General features: G+C 43.3%; 1 long non-coding RNA gene across 1 annotated transcript in view; it reads left to right on the top strand.

Annotated features, from left to right (window-relative positions):
* Nucleotides 1-4,705: 4,705 nt before the first annotated feature.
* The window catches only part of LOC135982207 (uncharacterized), a 78,717-nt gene continuing 58,553 nt past the window's right edge, over nucleotides 4,706-24,869 (top strand). Inside the window, exons 1-2 of the long non-coding RNA XR_010599448.1 lie at nucleotides 4,706-5,032; nucleotides 16,427-16,524. This is a non-coding gene — a long non-coding RNA (uncharacterized LOC135982207). The remainder of the gene's footprint in view (nucleotides 5,033-16,426; nucleotides 16,525-24,869) is intronic.

Below are 24,869 nucleotides of genomic sequence, written 5' to 3'. Positions count from 1 at the left end.
CAAGCATGCAAATTAAATCATCTAAAGGACTTCATAAATCTCTCCATGAAAGTGAAGATTCCAGTTCTGTTCCCCAGGAAGCCAGTAGTAAATTCCCACTGACTTCAATGAGATTAGGATTAGGCATTTAAAAGCTGGGGAGTCAGCAAGAAACTGAGGGACTTCAGCTCCCTTTGAAGTCAGTGGGAAATGAAGACACTCAGCAGTCCTCACAAGGTTTGGACCTTTTGAGAGCATCTCTACATTTTCTGATATATCAAAAACAGTAACAGCTTCCTTCTTTAAATAAACAAGGTGTTGAGAAATGTTTCTCTCTCTCTCTCTCTCTCTCTCTCTCCAAAAATTCATTTTTGAGTCTATATGGAGGGGTCTTTTCTTTCCTTGTTGCAAAAAGAGATGTTCATTCTGTGGGAAGCATAATTACATCAGAGCAAGCAGTTTCACCCTTAATAGCTATGTGTCTACTTATATAGCCCTTATCATCAAAGTTTTGAGTTCCTCAGAATTATTAATGGCTTTTAGGTGTTGTCTACCCTACAAAGTTTTGTCAATGTGTATACTAAAGGGCTAGTTTGCCTTTATTATATTCACATCTTTGCATTATATTCAGCTGGAATGCAAGAAACCTAGAGGCCTGTATCCTGTAAAACATTAGCTTAAGCACGTTAGCATAAGGCTTAGATTGTCAGGCTCAGTGGGTAGTGATCAATGGCTCCATGTCTAGCTGTCAGCCAGTATCAAGCGGAGTGCCCCAGGGGTTTGTCCTGGGGCTTGTTTTGTTCACCATCTTCATTAATGATCTGGATCATGGGATGGATTGCACCCTCAGCAAGTTCACTGATGACACTAAGATGGGGGGAGTGGTAGATATGCTGGAGGGTAGGGATAGGGTCCAGAGTGACCTAGACAAATTGGATGATTGGGCCAAAAGAAATCTGATGAGGTTCAACAAGGATAAGTGCACAGTCCTGCACTTAGGACGGAAGAATTCCATGCACAGCTACATGGCTGGGGACTGACTGGCTAAGCAGCAGTTCTGCAGAAAAGGACCTGGGGATTACAGGGGATGAGAAGCTGGATATGAGTCAGCAGTGTGTCCTTGTTGCCAAGAAGGCTAACATCATATTAGACTGCATTAGTTGGAGCATTGCCAGCAGGGAAGTGATTATTCCCCTCTATTCAGCACTGGTGAGGCCACATCTGGAGAACTGCATCCAGTTTTGGGGCCCCCACTACAGAGAGGATGTGGACAAATTGGAGAGAGTCCAGTTAAGGACAGTGAAAATGATTAGGGGGCTGTAGAGAAGAGGCTGAGAGAACTGGGGTTATTTAGTCTGCAGAAGAGAAGAGTGAGGGGGGATTTGATAGCAGCCTTCAACTACCTGAAGGGGGGGTTCCAAAGAGGATGGAGCTAGGCTGTTCTCAGTGGTGGCACATGACAGAACAAGGAGCAATGGTCTCAAGTTGCAGTGGCGGAGGTCTAGGTTGGATATTAGGAAAAACTATTTCACTAGGAGGGTGGTGAAGAACTGGAATGTGTTAGCTAGGGAGGTGGTGGAATCTCCTTTCTTGAGGTTTTTAAGGCCCAGCTTAACAAAGCCCTGGCTGGGATGATTTAGTTGGGGTTGGACTAGATGACTTCCTGAGGTCTCTTCCAACCCTAATCTTCTATGATTCTATGATAAGGCTTGAGGCCTATGAACTTTAAACAGATAAACTTTGTATAGATAAATTGCCCAATGGAAAACCCAAAGTATTTCGGGAACTGAAAATAGAGTTTATGGGAAAGTTCTGATCATATGTACATGAGTCAACCACATAAGTGTCCTGGCAATGAACTGGCGTACATAACAGATACATAAAATACATCTAAGGCTAATCTGCTTGCTTGCCTATATATCTTTTCTTATAAGTTACTTATTATCTTATGGGATTGATTATTTGTTTTATTATAATAGGTTTATAGGTTTATATTAGAGTATATTTTGGCTGTAATTCAAGGGACCTACAGGCCATATCCTGTATGTTGAGCTAGGGCACTGTTAACATACATATGTTTGAGACCTAGGTGTTGATGAGGTAAAGCATAAAGTCCATATATGGTTGCGACCTTTACCATAGATACATAAAGAATGTGTTGAAGCAAGTTGGCATAGGGGCTTTCCTAAGTTCATACCCTTTTAAACTTAACAAGTACACCACAACTTGGAACTTGGAAAGAACCAAAATAACTAGTTAGGACAGAAATAACAAATATGATACCTAACCGCAAAAGGGCCATGGTAACAAATTGATGTATATGATAACAAGTTGAAATCATTAATATACTAACCTATAGAAAAAAGACACTCCAACATTAGAAAGATGAGGAAATGACAAATAAGGAAAAGGGGAAAAATCCTTTACTGAATATGCATCAAACATAATGGTGTTAGCGTAACATAATATTAAAGTGGCATCCCAGCCTTGGAGCAGTAGGAGAGAGAGATGTAGTCCTGGGGAGGTGCCAGAATGATGGCCACTGGTGATGGCCACTGGTGAGGAATGATGATGGCTAACATTTCAGGTTGTTCTACAGGAGATGGTGTGAGTATATGTATGTGCAAATGTACATTTTGTAGTATCTCTATCTATCTTACTGAGTTGGGGTATTTGTGACTATAAATTATAAAAGAGTTCCTATTGTGTGTGTGTTCTAACTGTGCATGTTGGGGTTCCCAACCATATAATAATTTGAACAATACTGGGCCTAATCTTGGGGCAAGAATCTGTCAACACTCAAAGTGATAACTGGGGATTCTTAAGCAATCAATATTATTAATACATAATCTAAAGATTGGGCAACAGATGCAAGTTACACTGACATACAGTCACTGCTGTAATTAAACCACTGTTGCATGTCCACAGTATGCCCCTTGTGTCAGTGGAATGCATCCTCAATAGCAACTCTTACATCAACCCAAAACAGTGCATTGTGGGTAGCTATCCCACTGTGCAACTGGCTGCAGGGTGCTTTGGGAAGGGTTTGCAATGCCTCCTGGGGCAGATACAGCATCACACGATGAAGGTTTCTCAATCGCATCATTCCATGGGCATCCTACTAGATTGCCAACCACTTTTCAACTGCCCTGGTAACCTGCAACCCAGCCATCTGTCAGAAAGCATAGATCCTGCACATCTGTTCACTATTGTGCTGTGCATTATGAATACAAGGCTATAAGAGGAGCCCAACAGGGGGCTATTCAGCTAGAGGGATGTCTTGAATGAGCATACTAAAATTGAGTGACAGTAATGCATGTTGCTGTAGTGTGCTGAGCCTGTCATTGTGTTTTTGCACCATGCTATGAACCTTATAATTGCTGTGTGTGCCCAAAAAAATAACACATTTTAAATCACTTTTTAAAGTAGCACTCAGTAATGACCATTGCTGAGCACTAACACAAGAAGCCCACAGAAGTGTGTCTGTGTGTGTGTGTGTGTGTGTGTGTGTGAGAGAGAGAGAGAGTGTTGGTGAAGTGTGTGTGTGTGTGTGTGTGTTGAGGGAGATTGAATGTGTTGGCATGCTGTCTCTAAGTTCAGACAGCAGCTGGAAGCAACCACTCCTGAAGCAGAAGCTGGTGCACAGACAACTGGTGTCCCTCTGTCCCCCCACCCTAGTTCAGAGGAAAATGGTACACTGGCAGGGAATGGGGGACACCCTGACATCAGGCCCCACCTCACTTCCTGGCTCTGCACAGCACAAGTATCTCTTCCCCACCCCCCGTCCACACTACTCCCCCAGCAGTCCTGTCCTGCCTGCCTGCTGCTTGGTCCTAACGACAAGGGAGATCAGGATTCTATATTAATGTTTTGCTTTTGTGATTCCCTCCAAATTCTCCCAAGCCTCCTCTCCCCACAGACCAAGGAGATCCACCCCCTCCCCTGTAATCCAGGCAGGATTATGTTTGCTGCTGGGAGCTGCAAACATACCCCACTCAGCTGGGCCTTTAAGGAACATATTAACACTGAGCCACAGTAATGTGTATTGTTGTAGTGTGCTGAGCAGTAGCAGTAGTGGATAGGATAGTAGCTATGCAAGCTCTCTACACGGAGCAGTTTCTGGGGCTTTGAAAGACAAGGGGCATATGCCTGTGTAGCTGTATCTAGGGCAGGCCCACACAAACACCACAGAAAACCTAGTTGACACTGCAGGCTAAAATGTATTTTCAAATGGATTATATAGCAGCAATTTGCTATATAGTATTAAAATGATTAATGTACTGAGGTAACTGGGGATGCTGCTTCATCCTGAAAAGATTAGGTTTGAAAATAGGAAAGCTGTATCTATTATCTGTCAGGTCTGTGTCTGTTACAGCTTTCCCCCTATTCCATTTTGTTTCTTACAGCTGTCCCCTTACTCCATTTTGTTTTTGTTCTCCTCCTGTGGCCGCCCCTCCCTGGCTGTTAAGTTGTTTACCAGGGCCACTGCCCTTCTCAAAGGGAGGCCACTTGTGCTGCGTGCTAAGTGGGACCACTGCCCTGTTCAAAGGGTTGGTCCTGTTAGCACCTTGTTAAACCTGGGCTTGGTGTAGGGTATGCAATGTCCAGAGCTGCAAGACCTAATGTGTTTTTGAGATCCTGGGCATGAGTCATAGGCCTCATGTGCTTTTGAGTCCTGAGGTGTGAACTCACGCCTATGATCCAGGACTCTGCCCAGGCACGTCTCTATGCTCACCTGCAGTTTTTTCCTGTATCTCCTCCCCTGTGACAGAAGGAGCCTATCAGGGACAGGTGGGGAAACTGCCTGTGATTGCCTTTAAGAATAGGCATTTTTGAAACAAACATCAGAAAGGTTCCTGTGTTGCTACCTGGTCTGATCAGCCAGGGGTTCGGGGGGGTCCTTTCTCCGCTCTTGTTTTATTTTTGAGTGTACCCCCGTTTTTAACCCCCCCCCATGAAGAATTAATTGCTGCCTGAGAGACCTCCTGATTATCAAGACCGTACTGAGCCCTCCTTGCTTCTTCTGTTGTTATTTCTGCTGCCTTGGTGACTGGTAAGAATCCCTCTGTGAAACTTTCTATACTTTTATTACTTTAGCTGCTGGCTCTGTTTCCCCAGCACACAGACTCAAGCTAAACCTTGGTCTGTGTCTTAAAACCTCTCTTAAACTCCTTGGTCTGTATCTGTAATCTGTTTCTTGCTTTGCAGTGCCTTTGCTGCTAGAAATAAGCCTGTGCCTTCCTGGACTGTACCCTGGGCTGCCAGCTTGCAGCCACGCCCCCCCCCCCCCCCTTGCAGCCACCACTAGTTAAATCCCCCTCGCCCCTTGGAGCTGTATCCTGGGCACACACCACTCTGCCCTCTGGAACTACCCCTAGTATAAGGTGCACCCATCAGGTTAGATTTTGTCCTTTAGTCTAGATAAGTTGTAATTTCATTTTGCATAGCTGTAGTTAAGTTAGGTTTAGAAAATTGCTTGCATTGTACCCTGTAAGTTAGGCTTAAAGAATTGTTGCATTGTGTTTTGTTACTTGCTAATTTGTGTAGTTTTGGTTAAGTTAAATCATAGATAAGATTTTGCTGTGTTTTGTATAATTGTCTCTCTGCTGTTTAAACTTGCAGCCTGTCTGTTCTGTGTCTCCCTGAGTTTAAATCTCCCTCCACCACGTGCTCCTCTTCCCCCATCCCCCAAACTCACTTTTCTACCACTTTCTTTCTCTCTCTCTCTCTCTCTCTCTTCCTTTCTGCTGTTTAAACTTACAGCCTGTCTGCTCTCTCTCTTTCTAGCATAAAACCCCATTGGTTACCCCTTTTCTCGCTAACACACCTCACATTTTACATTTACACCACTGTGACACATTTTTACCTAAAGTTGTTGGTTATTTAACCCATTTTACCCATACTGTTAGTTGGTTATATGCTGCTGTGTCACACTCTTTACATAGAAATTGTTAGCTACCTGTTACATTTATACTTGTAAATGTATAAGTGTTAATTGGTTACCAACTGTATTGTACCCCACTATTGAAACCCCCTATCCCATTTACTAGAAGAACCCCCCCCCATCATTGTCTATTGTAAACACCCTATACACCCCATCCCATCGTATTTCATTGTTAAATTCCCACCACTTCCTTTTTCCTTTAATAAAGAAATTAATTGGCACCCCACCTGTGTGGTAATTGCTCCCCAAGATCCCATATACCTGCTGGCAGGGACAGTCTGGAATCACCTAGTATCAGGTGAAAGCAGCAAAGAGTCCTGTGGCACCTTATAGACTAATAGACGTATAGGAGCATGAGCTTTCGTGGGTGAATACCCACTTCTTCGGATGCATGTGGTATCAGGTGGAATCTGTAGGTGCTTCAGCTGTGCAAGGAGCTCTGAGCAGTATTGTGAAGATCTGAGCATGTACTGATATAATAGTATACAGATAATAATTGTAATGATATAATTTGGAAAGCAATGCTTTGTTAAATGTCCTTTAAATGAATAATCTTAAAAAAGAGATGCAAACTCAGGGTATAAAACCTCAAGGGTTCAATGATAGCTAATATATTCAGAATCTTGTTCTAGAAAACCCTGAGGAGTGATGAAGTCTGTGTTTTTAACATTGTAAATCAAGCTTATTCCCACTTCTCGTCTCATAGCCAGTTGTAATTCATTTTCCCACTGGACTTTGGTTATAGTAATTATGGAGTATGAGAATATTTAATCACCTATAGATATTTCTGGGCCACTATACTGAGAACACATATTTGAATGTAGATGATGACTCTAATTCCTTGGTCATAATGTAATACTGAGTGTCAAATACATAAAATGGTTTGAACCCACAACTAGAGACACACACTCAAAAATACTGCATGCTCGCTGAAAACAGAGTAAGAAACCTGATTGATACTACTCAAAAAGAACAGTCAGTCAAATATATTGTGGTCTGTTACAGAATCAGAGGATGACACTTTGGTGAATATATTTATTAAACAACAAGAAATTCAGGCTTATCAACAATATGCAACATTGCACTAAATAAACAATACATTAAAGTAATAGATGGTAGTGGACACACCTGGAAACTGAGCCAGGGAAAAGGATCTATTTAACAGGATCCTATAGCTGCAGTCCAACTGGGTGGTAAATATGTACACACCTGGAACAAAAAAGAGAACCTAGAAAAAATATCATTAGTGCACTCAATGATTGATCTCTTTTGTACAGCGGTAGTGTTCTCTGAGGGTTAGAATGAACATATTGCTGTTTCTGCTCAGCCCATTGAAAGCCTCCAGCTACAAAAAGAGAATCATGTTGTCATAGTATAGATGGAGTCAGGGGTGCTTTGCAAACAGATCTAGGTTCGTGGCATTGAGAGAAAAGATGGGTTTTGTAAATCATGTACCACATGTGGAAACACTAGATCTGGGTTACAGTCTTGGGTCTTCCAGACATTTCTTGGTCAAATTCATCCCTGGTTCAAGTTAATTGAAATCAACATACTTCTTCAAATCTGGCCTCAACATTCCCTTCTTTCAGTTAACTTTCCAACTCTAGCATCTATTTCTAATTTCTTAGTCAGTTTTCTTCCCTCATTTCTTACTATATCAACTTTACAAACATATCCCTATGATACATCATTATATAGAAGTAAACCCTGTGGCCTGAAGCTCTAGAAAGTAAGGCACAATCTGCTTCCATCTATTGGCAAACAGAGAGAAGGATGGTTTCAGAGATACTTCATCTGCATAAGCTATTTATCCTAAACAGCAGGTAGACAGAGATTCCAGAGGAGAAGGAGGTCTCTACTGCCATCTGTTAATGAACTGGGGGAAGTATGGCTACAGAGAGAGCTTCACCTATATGAGCTTTCTACCTAGAATTCCTCTACTGACACTTTGGGAGCCACCATAACTTTACACAAATGCAGAATTGGTTGGGTAGTGGAACTGAACTAACAGGAGAAAAGGATTCCCATCTTGTGACAAGGGTTGTGTTAAAGAATCCTATATGCTATTGGTTGCCCTCCATTGAGGAGCTTGTGCTATTAGGAGGGCTCTTTCATGGGAGATGATGCCAAGGTGATTCCTTGGTGGGATGCATCATAGAAAAGGCCCTTTGCTGAAGAGGACAACAGGAGAGCTGAGTAAGCTCTGATGCAGCCTCTCCCACCCAGCCACAGAAATCACTATAGATGAGTTAAGTGCTGGAGCCTCAGGACAGGACCAGGCAGTACTTCACAAAGGACAGGAGACAGGCCTTCCTGATTGCCCTTTAGAACTCTGGGACTATGCTACCCACTGACTCCAAACCGTGAGTGGGACTTAGTGGATGGGGAAGAGGAAGTGACATGGTGAAGGGACATTTGCCTGTAGGATATTTTCCTGTTTCACATACAGACTCAGTGCTTGTGAGTGGGGAAACATTTCTTATTGAGGGCATCCAGCAAAGGTATTTAGTGATCCCAGAGATTCCAGAAGGGGACTCAAGCTAGTGGTGTTCTTAAGATTTAAGAGAGACCCCTGGTCCTTGTTTTACTACCCTATGCCCTTTAAGTCTATCAGTCACTTTACAGACATTAGTTAATCCTCCCAATAGCCCTGTGAGGTAGACAATTGTAACTATGAGAGGGGTAGCCGTGTTAGTCTGAATCTGTAAAAAGCAACAGAGGGTCCTGTGGCACCTTTAAGACTTGCATCTGAAGAAGTGAGGTTCTTACCCACGAAAGCTTATGCTCCTAATACTTCTGTTAGTCTTAAAGGTGCCACAGGACCCTCTGTTGTTTTTTACAATTGTAACTGTTATCCTCCCTCTAAAAGTGGGGAGACTGAGCTCCTTGCCCACAACTGTGTAGCAAATCCAGGTCAGAGCCAGCAGTGGATCTCAGGACTACCTGACTTCTAGGCCAGTGCTCAAACTTTTGAACCACGCTGTTTCCCAGCATGCTGCTGACAACACCTGGCAGAAGACTTACATAGACAAATCATATTATAGTTCATAGTGAATAATAAAGGAATTAGCAGTATGTGCACACAGCCCTTGTCTTTGCCCACATCATCCACCCTGGTTCATTCTCATCACTTGCTGTGTTCTGTTCGAATGATACTGTAAATTCCTCATGGCAGTAACTTGTCTTTTCTTTGATCTGTAAAACACCTATGGTATCTTATAAATAATAAAAACAACATCTAAACAACCTCTTGTAAAAGTAACATGAAAACAGTAACCTTCAACTGGCATGGACACAGAAATCATAAACATACAATGGACTAATCTCATGCAACACAGTTAGTCCTTCCTCCTCCACAAAGCTGTTTTTCTCTTGTACTCTCTGCTTCTAGGACTCTAAGATAGGAGAGAGACCTTTCCCTAAGTCCTCCTGCTATCTCCACTAAGTACCCATAATTGTTTCTGTCAAGGCTGGATCCCCACTTTGAACTTTAGGGTACAAATGTAGGGGCCTGCATGAAAAACTTCTAAGCTTAACTACCAGTTTAGCTCTGGTTCGGCTGCCACCATTTCAATGGATTCCCTTCCTGGGAAGCCTTGAAAAACCTTCACCAAATCCCTGGTGAAAACAAATCCAAACCCCTTGGATCTTAAAACAAGGAGAAATTAACCATTCCCCCTCCTTCCTCCCACCAACTCCTGGTGAATCAAGATCCAAACCCCTTGGATCTTAAAACAAGGAGAAATTAACCATTCCCCCTCCTTCCTCCCACCAACTCCTGGTGAATCAAGATCCAAACCCCTTGGATCTTAAAACAAGGAGAAATTAACCATTCCCCCTCCTTCCTCCCACCAACTCCTGGTGAATCAAGATCCAAAACCCTTGGATCTTAAAACAAGGAAAAATCAATCAGGTTCTTAAAAAGAAGGCTTTTAATTAAAGAAAAAGGTAAAAATCATCTCTGTAAAATCAGTATGGAAATTAACCTTACAGGGTAATCAAACTTAAAGAGCTCAGAGGACTCCCCTCTAGTCTCAGGTTCAAAGTACAGCAAACAAAGATAAACACTCTAGTAAAAGGTACATTTACAAGTTGAGAAAAACAAAGGAAAACTAACACGCCTTGCCTGGCTATTTACTTACAAGTTTGAAATAGGAGAGACTTGTTTAGAAAGATGTGGAGAACCTGTATTGATGTCTGGTCCCTCTCAGTCCCGAGAACAAACACACTCCCAAACAAAGAACACAAACAGCCTTCCCCCCCCAAGATTTGAAAGTATCTTGTCCCCTTATTGGTCCTTTAGGTCAGATGCCAGCCAGGTTACCTGAGCTTCTTAACCCTTTACAGGGAAAAGGATTTTGGAGTCTCTGGCCAGGAGGGATTTTTATAGTACTGTACACAGGACAGCTGTTACCCTTCCCTTTATAGTTATGACACGCCCCCCAAATCACAGATAGTGTTGGATGTTCGGTTCCACACTGGCTGTGATTTTTTTCCTGAAGTTCTAGGAGAAAACAGAGTTAATAAGACACATGTACCTTTAGACATACTACTGATTATATAAAAACTAACAATATGTTTCATTCCAAGAACAATTATTAATCAGTTAACTCTGGGAAACTTTCCCGGGAGAGTGCATCAGCCACTTTGTTAGAAGCTCCCGAAATGTGTTGTATTTCAAAATCAAAATCTTGGAGAGCTAAACTCCACCGAAGAAGTTTTTTGTTATTTCCCTTGGCGGTATGAAGCCACTGTAGTGCAGCATGGTCTGTTTGTAGTTGGAAACGCCGTCCCCAAACATATGGGCGTAGCTTTTCCAGCGCGTACACAATGGCATAGCATTCCTTTTCGCTGATTGACCAATGGCTTTCCCTCTCAGACAGTTTCTTACTGAGAAATACGACAGGATGGAATTCTTGATCCGGTCCTTCCTGCATTAAAACTGCTCCCACGCCTCGCTCGGACGCATCTGTGGTTACTTGGAACAGTTTGTCAAAGTCTGGGGCCCTTAGCACAGGGTCAGACATGAGTGTTGCCTTAAGCTGGTTAAAGGCCTTTTGACACTCATCAGTCCACTGAACTGCATTTGGCTGTTTCTTTCTGGTTAGGTCTGTCAGCGGGGCGGCGATTTGGCTGTAGTGGGGTACAAATCGCCTATAATATCCAGCCAAGCCTAAGAAGGATTGGACCTGTTTCTTAGACTTTGGAACCGGCCACTTTTGGATAGCATCCACTTTGGCCTGTAGGGGATTTATAGTTCCTTGACCCACCTGGTGCCCCAGGTAAATCACTCTGTTTTGGCCTATTTGACACTTTTTAGCCTTAACAGTTAGTCCTGCCTGCTGGATGCGCTCGAAAACTTTTTCCAGGTGCTCCATGTGCTCTGCCCATGAATCAGAAAAAATGGCCACATCATCGAGGTAGGCAACTGCAGATTCTCCCAATCCCGCTAGGAGACCATCTACAAGTCTTTGGAAGGTGGCGGGTGCATTTCACAACCCGAAAGGGAGTACATTGAATTCATACACCCCTGCCTGGGTGACGAAGGCTGACCTTTCCTTAGCGGGTTCATCTAGTGGTACTTGCCAGTACCCCTTGGTTAAGTCCAAAGTAGAGATGAATGGGCATGTCCCAATTTCTCCAATAGCTCATCTGTGCGTGGCATTGGATAGTTGTCAGGACGAGTTACAGCATTTAGCTTATGGTAGTCCACGCAAAAGCGTATTTCCCCATCTGGTTTGGGAACTAGAACCACTGGAGATGCCCATGCACTCTTAGAGGGGCGGATTATACCCATCTGTAGCATGTCCTGGATCTCCCTTTGTATAGCAGTTTTGGCATGAGGTCACTCTCGGTAGGGTGGGGTTCTAATAGGGTGAGCATTACCTGTGTCAATGGAGTGGTATGCCCGTTCGGTCCATCCTGGAGTGGCTGAGAAAATTGGTGCAAAGCTTGTGCACAGCTCCTTGATCTGCTGTCGCTGCAGACGTCCAAGGGTCGTGGAGAGGTTCACCTCTTCCACGCCACCATCCTTTTTTCCTTCGTAGTAGACACCTTCAGGCCACTCCGCGTCATCTGTTTCCTGGGCTGTAAACTGGCAAACGTTTAATTCTCTGGAATAAAAGGGCTTAAGAGAATTAACATGGTATACCTTAGGCTTTATGTTGGAGGTGGGGGAGGCTATGAGATAGTTAACAGCTCCTAGGCGCTCCTGGACCGTGAATGGTCCTTCCCACGACGCTTCCATTTTATGGGCCTGGAGCGCCTTTAAGACCATGACTTGGTCTCCTACTTTGAAGGACCGTTCTCTGGAATGTTTATCATACCAGGCCTTTTGCTCTTCCTGAGCATCCTTTAGGTTTTCTTTAGCAAGGGCCAAAGAATGTCGGAGGGTGTTTTGTAGGTTGCTTACAATGTCTAGAATGTTAGTTCCTGGAGAAGGCGTAAACCCCTCCCATTGCTGCTTCACCAACTGTAATGGCCCCTTAACCTCACGGCCATACACAAGTTCAAATGGTGAAAACCCTAAACTGGGATGTGGTACAGCCCTGTAGGCAAAAAGCAACTGCTGCAACATGAGGTCCCAATCATTGGAGTGTTCATTTACAAATTTACATATCATGGCCCCAAAGTTCCATTAAACCTCTCCACCAGGCCATTGGTTTCATGGTGGTAAGGGGTGGCAACCAAGTGATTCACCCCATGAGCTTCCCACAGGTTTTCCATGGTCCCTGCCAGGAAATTAGTTCCCGAATCTGTAAGGATGTCGGAGGGCCAACCTACCCTGGCAAAAATGTCTGTTAATGCCTGGCACACACTTCTAGCCCTGGTGTTGCTTAAGGGTACTGCTTCCGGCCATCGGGTAGCAAAATCCATGAAAGTCAGTACGTACTGCTTTCCTCTGGGTGTCTTCTTTGGGAAAGGACCCAGAATATCCACAGCTACGCGCTGAAATGGGACCTCAATTATGGGTAGTGGCTGGAGAGGGGCTTTAACCTGGTCTTGGGGCTTTCCCACTCGTTGGCACACCTCACAAGACCGGACATAATTAGCAACGTCCTTGCCCATTCCCTCCCAGTGGAAGGACTTTCCCAACCGGTCCTTGGTTCTGTTCACCCCAGAATGGCCACTGGGATGATCATGGGCTAAGCTCAAGAGCTTTACCCGATACTTAGTGGGAACTACCAACTGTCTTTGAGGATGCCAGTCTTCCTGGTGCCCACCAGAAAGAGTCTCCTTGTATAAAAGTCCTTGTTCTACAACAAACCGGGATCGGTTAGAAGAGCTGAGAGGCGGTGGGGTGCTCTGCGCCGCCGCCCAAGCTTTCTGAAGGCTGTCATCTGCTTCCTGCTCGGCCTGGAACTGTTCCCTTGATGCTGGAGACATCAGTTCCTCCTTGGACTGTGGACTGGGGCTTGGTCCCTCTGGAAGCGATGCAGGTGCTGGGGCTGTTTCCATTGACTGTGAACCGCTGTCCGCTGGTGCACTATGTGGTATTTCAGGCTCTGGCTGAGCCTCTTGGGTAGGGTTATCTGCTGCTTCTGCCAGTTCCGGCTCGCTGGTGCCCTCTGGCGTTGGAGTTGTAGACGGGTTTGCAAGCGCTGGACTCAGGGCTGGCAATGGTTCTGGTGCTGGTTGCGTTGACAGTTCCGGTTCTGGGACTGGCTTTGGCTGGGTCTCTGGGATTGGATCCACTACGGCTGTTGCAGTCGTTGGCAGGGGATCCAGTTCCACCACCTTTGTCTGGGTCTCCGGTAACACAGACGGGGCCCTGGTGGACGGCTCAGGAACAGGGATGGGGGTGAAAGCTTGCTTAGCCTGGCTGCGGGTGACTATTCCCACCCTCTTGGCTAGCTTCACATGGTTGGCCAAATCTTCCCCCAGCAGCATGGGAATGGGATAATTGTCATAGACTGCAAAAGTCCACATTCCTGACCAGCCCTTGTACTGGACATGCAACGTGGCTGTAGGCAAGGTTACAGACTGTGACACGAAAGGTTGAATTGTCACTGTAGCCTCCGGGTTGATGAGTTTGGGGTCCACTAGGGATTGGTGGATAGTTGACACTTGAGCCCCAGTGTCCCTCCAAGCGGTAACCTTCTTTCCGCCCACTCTCAAGGTTTCCCTTCGCTCTGAGGGTATGAGAGAGGCATCTGGGTTTGGGGATCTTTGGTGTGATTGGGGTGTAATGAACTGTAATCGGTTGGGGTTCTTGGGGCAGTGAGCCTTTATATGTCCCAGTTCATTACATTTAAAACATCGCCCTGCTAAGGTATCACCGGGACGATGTTGGTTGGTGGAGACTGGTGTGGTGACCTTTCATTCCTGGCTCCCGCAACAATATACAGAGTTAGTTTAAGACTCAGCAATTTCTCCCAGGTAACCAAGATGGAAAGTAATAGTGCCTTTGGCATGGCAAGGCTACAAAGACACAGTTGTGGAGAGAGAACATAAAAGAAGAATTGGGGGGGGGCGGAGGAAGGGAGGGGGAAGGAGACCAATACTAACTGCTGGCACTTTTGCACTCTATTCCCTCTAAACATTTCAGAGGCAAAATGGCAGATGACTACAGTAGGGCAAATGAGCAGGGGATAGAAGATTCTCTATGCTGACATGGCTCCCCTCTCTCTCTCTTGCAGCCCCTTGAGTCAGTTATCCACCTTCTTGTGGAAAGCCAGCCTTCTGCAGGTGGAACAAGGTGACTGTTCCCTGAAAGTCAGATAGCAAGGCAGACTGTAGCCCATTCCAGCAGAAAGAATTTAGCCACTAGTATCAGAAAACACTGCTCCACTAGGGAATGTGTGTAGCTCTTACAGCTCCATATCTGAGCAGGGGAAAAGATATTTTAGCATTTGCATTGTACTGGACTGGTGTGACACAGAGGTCCTTTTCAGGCCTGACATGCTTAATACACTTGACATACTAGTGATTAATATAATTGTAAAACATATGTATTAACACTATAAGAGGAGTTATGAATACTTACTGATATTATGCTTTAAAGTCTGTAGCTAAACAGGGAGAAACAGGTTCCCTCCCAGCCAGGTGACACGTGTCTGCTATGTAAATTAAGCATGGTGGAATCAGAACAATGGAAGCCCTATCTACATACAGGGGAATGGGAAGCCCATAGGATGGGAAGAACAGCATGAGGTCATCCTGCCTTTTGAAACAAAGTTATTGAACTCCGGAACTTATGAGCAAAACCAGAAGCCATCTTTGGCACCCATCATTAAACACAAGGGAACAGAGTTCTTGCAAGCTGAGAAAGATGGACCCTTCAACCCTCCTTTGGTAGAAGGGTCCAAGTCTCTGGAAACTAAATACAGATGAGAAACCTGCTTAGACCAAGATCTTTCACATAGGAAGACAAGGGAAGCCAGCATCTTGTTCTTCTGTGGAAGGTCCTGACTGACAGAAAGTCAAATGTGGCTGGGAATGAAGAAGATTGATTACAGAAACCATATTGAATAAAGCCTGTATCTTGCTAAATTAAGTTTTAGACTTTTAGATGCATGTTTTCACTTTTATTTGCTAGTACTTTTTCTAACTTTCTCTCTTATAATTGAATTCACTTAAAATGCTGTCTTCTTTTGTCAATAAACCTCTTTTACTATTAATATAAACCAACTTGGTGCTGTGTTTAAATGGAAGGGTGCATTTACTAAGTTAAGTAAGTAAGCTCTGATGTGCTTTTGTGATTTTAGAGGAACAAACAAATATTATTTCTCTGAACTTTCCAGGAGAGGGCTGGACATTACAGAGTATAGATTTTGGGGGGGAAATTGGGACTGGGAGCATGTTGAGATCAGCCTGCAAGTAGTAACCAAGACTTGCAGAGACCAGAGAGTGTGACTGGTGTATTGCTGACAGGCTGCTGGGGTCAGAGTTGCTGGACCAGGGCTGCAGTTATACACAGACATTCAGGGGGTGACCTGCATGCTTGTTGCTTACAGTGAACATGCCAGGCAGGGAGTTATAGTAGCAAAGCCTTTGAGACACCCAGGGTTACAGGACAGGTGGTGACTAAACCCTTCACTGATCTGGATTGCACCCTCAAACCCAATGTCAACTGGTATATTCAGTATTCATGTAAACTAGATAGATTAGATTGAATTTAACGTTGGTAAAATGCTTTTCATTGTTAAATAGAGTTACAATCACTAAAATATCTATTTCCCCAAGCATTACATCTGATCAGAATGATCCACATGAAAATTGTACTGGGACATTTTAAAGTTTAAAGAGGATTTTTTTTAAAAAATGGGTCAGATACAGCTAAATCATTTTTTCAAAAATCTCATTAACAGTGTCACATACAGGGTAAGGTGAAATGGACAAAGATAATTGTCACATCTGGGTATGTCTTATCTGCCATCATCTGCATATTTTAGTGTAGTACAGCAGGATATACTATCCACCCATTCTGTCTCCCTGTAGAAACAGATGTGCTGTAATGGTCAAATGATACAAGACAAAATATGTTTTGCTTTATTTTTTTAGGGTAACTTCTTTTCCCCATGATTGACATTTTATGGTGATGAGCAAATGAGGAAACAATCATGAAAGCACGATAGAGACGTCAGCTTCACAAACAGAAGGTATTTCACTATATTTTAGCTCTGCAAATTGTAAAGGAATTGTATCTTTCTTTTCAAATTGCTTGCCATATGCAATGCAATGAATTAATAGGTAGCACTCAGAATATTTGAAAATACTGTCTTACTTATACAGGTAGCATTTAATTTTCCATTTATATTGTTTAATTTTAGCAGGCATGTTTTAGCAGTGTCATACGTTCTGTGAGACTTTATTATTATTTGGTGGCATTTATGTTTGATGTTTTTGTAACAAGAAATATACACGATAAAATGAAATTTAGAATTTGCATTTATGAGTTTTCTAGAACTGTGATGGGAGGGGGGGGGGGCGGGAGACCTCAGCTGACATAGAGTGTAAGGGGCTATGATGACTTTTATCAGCTAAGGGTCTGTCTGTGTTTATGAACATAGTTAGGGTTTCTGAGAAGGGGCCCAGGTATTGTTTGGGGTATATTCAAAATAAGAGTATGCATTTGGACACATCTCTAATCAAGACATCTTCAAAAAGGCCTTCACCACAGAAGTTAATGGAAGTTTTGCCATTGACATCAACAGCAGCAGAATTAGGGCCTATAGTAAAAAAAGCACAGAAAACTACTGATCGCACACTTTCAAAAATGTGTCCAATATGAAAATTCCTCTTTAAAACAAAAGTTTACATTGCTTTGTTGAAACAGAAAATGACTATAGAAATTGATTAAAGGCCAGAGCAAACTCAGGTCATTTAGGCCAACATTTGCAAACTTTGGGTGCCTAGAGTTGGCCACTTAAATAAAAGTGGGATGATTTTTAAGATGTGTGAACAACCAAACCTCCCATTAAGGACAATTAACCCTGTTCTCAGTATTAGGAACAAAATTCTCTTAGTATAGACCAGGACTGTGCATGTCAGAATTACTCAGTCTGTTCCACTTTTAAGTTTCCTGAGGCAGTAGCCTTTTCTCCTTGTATGGTAGGTTTCTGCAGTCCTAAGCAAACCCCTTATTTTTCAGTATTAACACTCACAAATAGTTAAATAAAGAAAAATGCTAAAAAATAAGTTTGCTATTGCTATTCCTTCATTGCGTGGGAATACTCACTATGTTTCTACAGGTCCTATATATAGCTAAGTAGAAAGAGATGAGTAATAATACTAACTTTAAACACCACTCTTTTCAGAGCTGGTTGCAACAGATGTAATCACAAAAATATGCACGAATTCCTGAAAGCTCCTGGTATTTGTGTGTATAAAGCTATAGTTTGTACATGCAAATCTGGTAACTGTGCATCTATTGACTCATTTATATGTAAGCAGGCTAAACATGCTCCCCTGAGAGCTAGCTGGGAGAGGGAGAGACTTTGGGTGTGTTTATGTAAATATAGTTTGCTCCTGCTCTGCTTAGATATTCAGCACATAGAGCGGTGTCAAAGTAATCAATTTTGGCTGATGTTGGGTACAAATCATGTTAGTACTGAATGCAGGGGTAGTGAAATGCTGTTACCAAAATATTGTAATTATTATAGGAATACAGGGAAGAAGGACTGTGCTTAACCTAGTCCAAATGAGGGAGGTCACCTTCCGCTGAAAGTCCTCATTAAGCTAGAGGCTCAAATACCAGAGCTCTGTAAAAATAAAAGGAGTGAGGATAGATGTCCTACCCAGGCAATGTGGGGTTTCTCCCTAGAAGTCTTCTCACTCGTTTGACCTGGTCTTCCCCACTGCCCAAAAAAAGAGGTAATTAACCTTCATTAGGGTTTCTCTTTTGTTATTTTAAATGCTCCATCACTGAGAGCTGAAATCACTTGAGGCCTTGGCTACACTTGTGGATTCACAGCGCTGTGGTAGCACTGTGAAGCGCGAGTGTAGTCGCGCTGCCAGCTCTGCGAGAGCTCTCTTGCAGCACTGCAAGTACTCCACCTCTCCGAGGGGAATAGCTTGCAGCGCTGCGAGCGAGCGTGCAGCGCTGCAGGCGCTCATTACACTGGCGCTTTACAGCGCTGCACTCGCTGCGCTCAGGGGTGTGAAAAAACAAGTGCAGCGCTGTGAATTGCCAGTATAGCCAAGGCCTGAGATAGGGCAGTATTTCTGCCCATCCTGCAAAGAGCTGAAAATCACTAAGAGACTGATGTGCAGATGTCACAGCAGAGGCAGGTGGCAGCAGAAGGTGACTGACACTCAGCTGGCGAATGAGTGGCTGGTGGGGCAGCGAGCAGAACGAGTGGCCAGCAGGGTGGCTGGTGGAGAGGAGTGGCAGATGAGCGCCTGAGCAGTGGAGCAAGTAAGGTGCTTCTTACCTCCACCCGGGTGGGAAGGGAACTCTGCAGGTGCACCTTTGAACTCTGGGTTTGCACTGACCAAGGACAGCAACTGTGAGTGGGGTGCAGAGAAGGGATGGGCATGCTAAAGACTTGTTGGTTGCTTGGCTTAAGAACCTGAGGGGAAAAGAACACTGCCCAACTTACTTGGGGGTGGGTCTTTTGCTCACAGTTTATGCTTATGAACCTTGTTTGTGGTGTTTTCCCAAATTAACACTGAGTTACTTCTCTCCTTTTATTAAAAGTTTCTTTTTTACACTCTGCTTGTGAGTGGGGAAGTATTGCCTCTCAGAGGTGCCCAGGGTGGTGTGTAATTTTCCCAGGTTACTGGGTGGGGGCTCGAGGCGGTTCTGTGTTGTATTGATGGAAAGGAACCCCTAGATATTGAAACCGGCCCTGGTTGCTGCTGGCTTCGCCTGGCAGAAGGGTTACATATATATGCAGTTACCTTTTCCACATGTGCAAATGCATCAATTACACTATCAGTATGCATGCACGCATTTTTGCACATTATCTGTTGTTCACAGCACTGAAAAGTTATCCCTAAGTATCAGTGATTGAACTGGAAACATCTATGAATAAAGTTTAAATTGGGCACTGTTTTAAATTCATAAAACAGTGCAAGCATCTTATTGTTCCTGTGACTATAAATAGGTCCATGGTGTCAGTTTCTTGCGTGTTTGTGAGGAGATGATATTCAATCTTCCTGAGATACAAACTGCTGACATTTTTTCATTTAGTTTAGTCACTCTGGTAATTCACCACACTAATTTTGCAAAATCTATCACTACCGTGACATTCCTTACTTATAAAATAAAATAGAAACTCTATGTAGTTTGATTTTTTTCTGTGATCGCTATGACTGAAGACCCTATTATCTTTTGTATATGTGCGCATCATTCTTATTGCCAGTGGAAACTGTTGCATGTGCATACACAGAGAAAAGTATAGATCCCAATGTTCATTGTTATACTATACAAAATACATTAAAGGAGTATTAACTTTGCACATGAAAGATTTAAAACTCAGCTAATGCCAAATTTAAGGTTGCATACAAAACCTTAACTCTGCCCCTTTGTGCATAGAACGCGCATCAGCTCCCACACACCTGACAAAGTGAGCAGGGAGCTATCCCTCAATTATTGTGTACATTACTTTGTTTTTTAACAGAAATATATGAAATTGTGAAATTGACGACTGGTTGATGGGGAGGGGGAAATGGACACAATGTGATTTATGTCAGAAGCTTTCGGCCATTTGGCATATAAAGTCTCTCTGATGTAGGTATAACGTTTTTCAAATGAAAGACTCCTACCAGCATCAATGGACAACTTTATTTTCCCAGAGATTCTACTGGGACAATGTATTCTACATCTCCCCGGTGCAAGACATAATCCAACCTTTAATATTTTGTGATATATTTTGCTATTAGATATTAATCTCTATGAAGTCAATGGACTTTTTCTGAGTAAGGACTTGTGACCAATCAAAACTAGCAAATCACAATGATTTTTAAAAATCTCTCCACATTAACACAAATACAAAACACAAGAGAAAAATAGACTTGTTTACTTGAACAAAAGTTACTCATGCATTGAGTCAAAAAATATGTCTCATTAATGGAGAAGAGATGGAGTGTTCATATGACAAATTATCCCATTCATTATATTTCTTAAATGAATGTGTTCATCTTCATTTTTTGCAGTTGATTTTCCCTTGATATTTCTCTGTTCCAGTAGTTAGCAGAGATTTAAATTGTGAAAAGGCCCAGAGAGAGCTTTGAAACTTGGAAATATTTATTTGAAGAAATAGAAAGAGACTAATAAACTTGCAGCTGAACTGAGAGAGTCTAGAGAGGAAACCTAGAGCTACTAATATTATTGATTTACAATAGTGCTCACAAAGAACCTTACCCAGAGACCACTATAGTCACTGGGAGTGATTCACTAATTTTAATGGCTGTTGGATCAGGGGCTATCTGTTAGGCACTTTTCAAACATCCAAGAAGGATGGTCCTATTCTGAGGAGTTCATAAGCTATGGACAGAAATTAGGGGAAGGAAAAGAACAATCACAACAGCCATAGTGATGTCATAATCATTTCAAGATCAAAATTGGGTCCTATCATTGCAAATTGTGTATGTAAATACTATCTGTAAATAGTTCAGACAAGACTAGAATATGGCTGAAAAAGATTTGTTTGTTTTACTGAAGTTCCCTATCTGGCTTGTTGAAAGCATTCTTCTCTCACAGGTAAATAGCAGTAGAAGATCTAAAGGGATGTGTTTCACTAAGTTCATAATAGGTTATGCTATAATTTTGTTAATTCACATGTTCTCAGTGGAATATAAAGGTACTAATAGAGGGCTAGATCTTCAGCTTGCCATCTAGTCCATAGCAAGTTGTGCTCCTGCTCTTGCAGTAGTCTAGGAGAGTGATTGCGACTTGATGAATCACAGTTTCCCTCACAGACTCCTTCCTGTTCCTATAATGGAGTAAAAATGTGACAGGTCTGTACTTCACATAGCACATGCTCACCAACATGCTGACATAACTACATTACTGGGCATGTTAGGGAGCTGGAGTCAAGACTCACTCACTAGCCTCTTTCATCACTTCCCCCACATGTAATGAATCCACAGAATCTGCTTCTCCAACAAGTGCAGGAAGCAGGGAGGGTGAAGTAGTCCACAGGGAGTAGAGTACACTCCTTTGGTAAACCCAAAGGGAAGGGAAACTGGAGAGGTTGGATAGGAAGGAGCCCAGAGAAACAGCAACTGGGATGGGGACCAAGAAGACCTGGATTGCTGGATATGGGGTCTCTGGACTGGAACCCGGTGCAGCGGGAGGCCTGGGTTCTCCTTCCAGCCACTGGTATAATGACACAGTGCTCTGAGCTGAGGCTGGACACTGTCCAGAGAAGGCATTTGGACAGTAGTCCTATTGGACCTCATAACCCTGGAAGCGGTGGACTAAATGGTGACCTGGCCAGAAGACCAAGTTACCAGAAGAGAAACTATTGCAGAGTGAACATGGGGCACATGATGCTGTGAGAGCTACTTTCCCAGACCTAGACAGAAGGAGGTGCACTAATGGTGAGTGGGAACCCTGTTACATGGCCTCAGACTCCTTTGACACACAGTCATAGAATCATAGAATATCAGGGTTGGAAGGGACCTCAAGAGGTCATCTAGTCCAACCCCCTGCTCAAAGCAGGACCAATTCCCAACTAAATCATCCCAGCCAGGGCTTTGTCAAGCCGGGCCTTAAAAACCTCCAAGGAAGGAGACTCCACCACCTCCCTAGGTAACGCATTCCAGTGTTTCACCACCCTCCTAGTGAAAAAGTTTTTCCTAATATCCAACCTGGACCTCCCCCACTGCAACTTGAGACCATTGTTCTGTCATCTGCCACCACTGAGAACAGCCGAGCTCCATCCTCTTTGGAACCCCCCTTCAGGTAGTTGAAGGCTGCTATCAAATCCCCCCTCATTCTTCTCTTCTGGAGACTAAACAATCCCAGTTCCCTCAGCCTCTCCTCATAAGTCATTTGCTCCAGACCCCTAATCATTTTTGTTGCCCTCCGTTGGACTCTTTCCAATTTTTCCACATCCTTCTTGTAGTGTGGAGCCCAAAACTGGACACAGTATTCCAGATGAGGCCTCACCAATGTCGAATAAAGGGGAACGATCACGTTCCTCGATCTGCTGGCAATGCCATTAGCCTTCTTGGCAACAAGAGCACACTGTTGACTCATATCCAGCTTCTCGTCCACTGTGACCCCTAGGTCCTTTTCTGCAGAACTGCTACCTAGCCATTCGGTCCCTAGTCTGTAGCAGTGCATGGGATTCTTCTGTCCTAAGTGCAGGACTCTGCACTTGTCCTTGTTGAACCTCATCAGGTTTTTTTCGGCCCAATCCTCTAATTTGTCTAGGTCCCTCTGTATCCGATCCCTACCCTCTAGTGTATCTACCACGCCTCCTAGTTTAGTGTCATCTGCAAACTTGCTGAGAGTGCAGTCCACACCATCCTCCAGATCATTAATAAAGATATTAAACAAAACAAGCCCCAGGACCAACCCTTGGGGCACTCCGCTTGAAACCGGCTGCCAACTAGACATGGAGCCATTGATCACTACCCATTGAGCCCGACGATCTAGCCAGCTTTCTATCCACCTTACAGTCCATTCATCCAGCCCCTACTTCTTTAACTTGGCAGCAAGAATACTGTGGGAGACCGTATCAAAAGCTTTGCTAAAGTCAAGGAATAACACATCCACTGCTTTCCCCTCATCCACAGAGCCAGTTATCTCATCTTAGAAGGCAATTAGGTTAGTCAGGCACGACTTCCCCTTCGTGAATCCATGCTGACTGTTCCTGATCACTTTCCTCTCCTCTAAATGTTTCATAATTGATTCCTTGAGGACCTGCTCCATGATTTTTCCAGGGACTGGAAAAAGTCATGTGGACTTTGCCAGGCCTTTAGAAGGTTAAATGGTTTTGGTCATAGTTGACGCCCATTTGAAATGGCCAGAAGTTTTCAGACTGACTTCTACTTCTCCTAAGACCATTGGACATATTCTTACCTTGTTTAGCCAATTTGGTCTACTGACAGTTGGTCAGTGACAATGGACTTCAATTCTGTTTTCAGAGGTTCCTAGGTTCAAATTAAATTGAACACATAAGTTTTGTTCCATACCATCCTGCTACAGATGGACTAGTGGAATGCATTTACAAACACTTAAGTATACCTTAAAAGCCAATAAATCCATTTTGAGTGATCAGCAGAAATGGGACAATTTCTTGCTTGTTTAGAGGAACACACGACATGCTACTACCCAGAAGTGACCTTTTTTTAAAGTGATGTTAGTGTACCTGTCTGGACCTGCTACATTCTGATGTTACCTCATGTGTAAATAAATCCCAAACTATACTAATTGATTAATGACATGAGACTTGTCATCATTTTATTCAATTAGGAGACTGTGTGGACTCACAACTACATTGAGTAGTTGGAGAACTTGTAAAATGCACAGGACCCCCCCCCCCATGATAAAAGTATCTGACAGTACTTTACAGAAGTGACATTTGGACCATTTGAACCTCAACAAGTACCAGAGTCTGGGGATGTTCCAGTAGGACTTTCTGTTCCTCCAATCAAACCTCTTTCAGTTACCACTCCTAATTTTGATGACTTGTTGGAAGAAACTTTGGTACCAGATCCAACTGATTCTTTACCATTAACCATTCCTGTTGTTCAGGACAATGCTGTACCCCCATCACCTCATTATTCCAAGAGAGTGTGAAAACCAGTGGTGCACCTAAACTTACAAATTGTTTATCTAGTGAGTTGCTATTTCAGGGCAGAATAATCTCTAGCAATTTAAGAATCTCAGGTAGTCCACCTGCAACTTTTAATTAGCTTATATAGTGTGTTACATTAATTTTTACATGGCTAAAGTATGTGTATATATGTGTTTGGAAAGTATTTTAAAGTAGAGTGGAGGGATGTAATATCCTGTCTCTTTAAAGGATTGAGTGATCTGTACTCACCTTCACCTGTACTCACCTACCTTGTTTTTGTTTTATTGTTCTGCAAAACAGAAACCAAAGTCACCACACCAGACAGTTGTGTTTAAATCTCCTTCTCCGCTGGGTCCAAGTATAACATGTATGTGTATCACCAACACTGGACACAGAGGTAAAATCATCTCCTGCTCACTAGTCATCAGATAGAATAGCTGCTGCAGCCTTTCTACACCAGGTCAAGATGTTAGTGCCAATGGATCTGTGTAAACATGGATTTCATGCTTCCTGCCCGGGCTCAATCCCAATGTTGCCTTCTGTGCTGGTCTCTGCCCCTAAGGAGACCATTTCTGTGGTGTGCAGGGGGTACACAGGCAGCTCTGTGTCTGCTCTGCACCAAAGGAGAATTTTGCCTGTAATGAATAGCAACACCATACTGGGCAAGATGTAATTTTTTTCTAAAGTAAGTGAAAAATTGTTTTGATGTGGGACACATTGGAAATCATTCTAGAACTGTAGATGATGAG

The sequence above is a fragment of the Chrysemys picta genome, chromosome 3 (genome assembly GCF_011386835.1).
Source record: "Chrysemys picta bellii isolate R12L10 chromosome 3, ASM1138683v2, whole genome shotgun sequence".
Classification (NCBI taxonomy): domain Eukaryota; kingdom Metazoa; phylum Chordata; order Testudines; family Emydidae; genus Chrysemys; species Chrysemys picta.
This window is presented reverse-complemented; position numbering and strand designations above follow the sequence as displayed.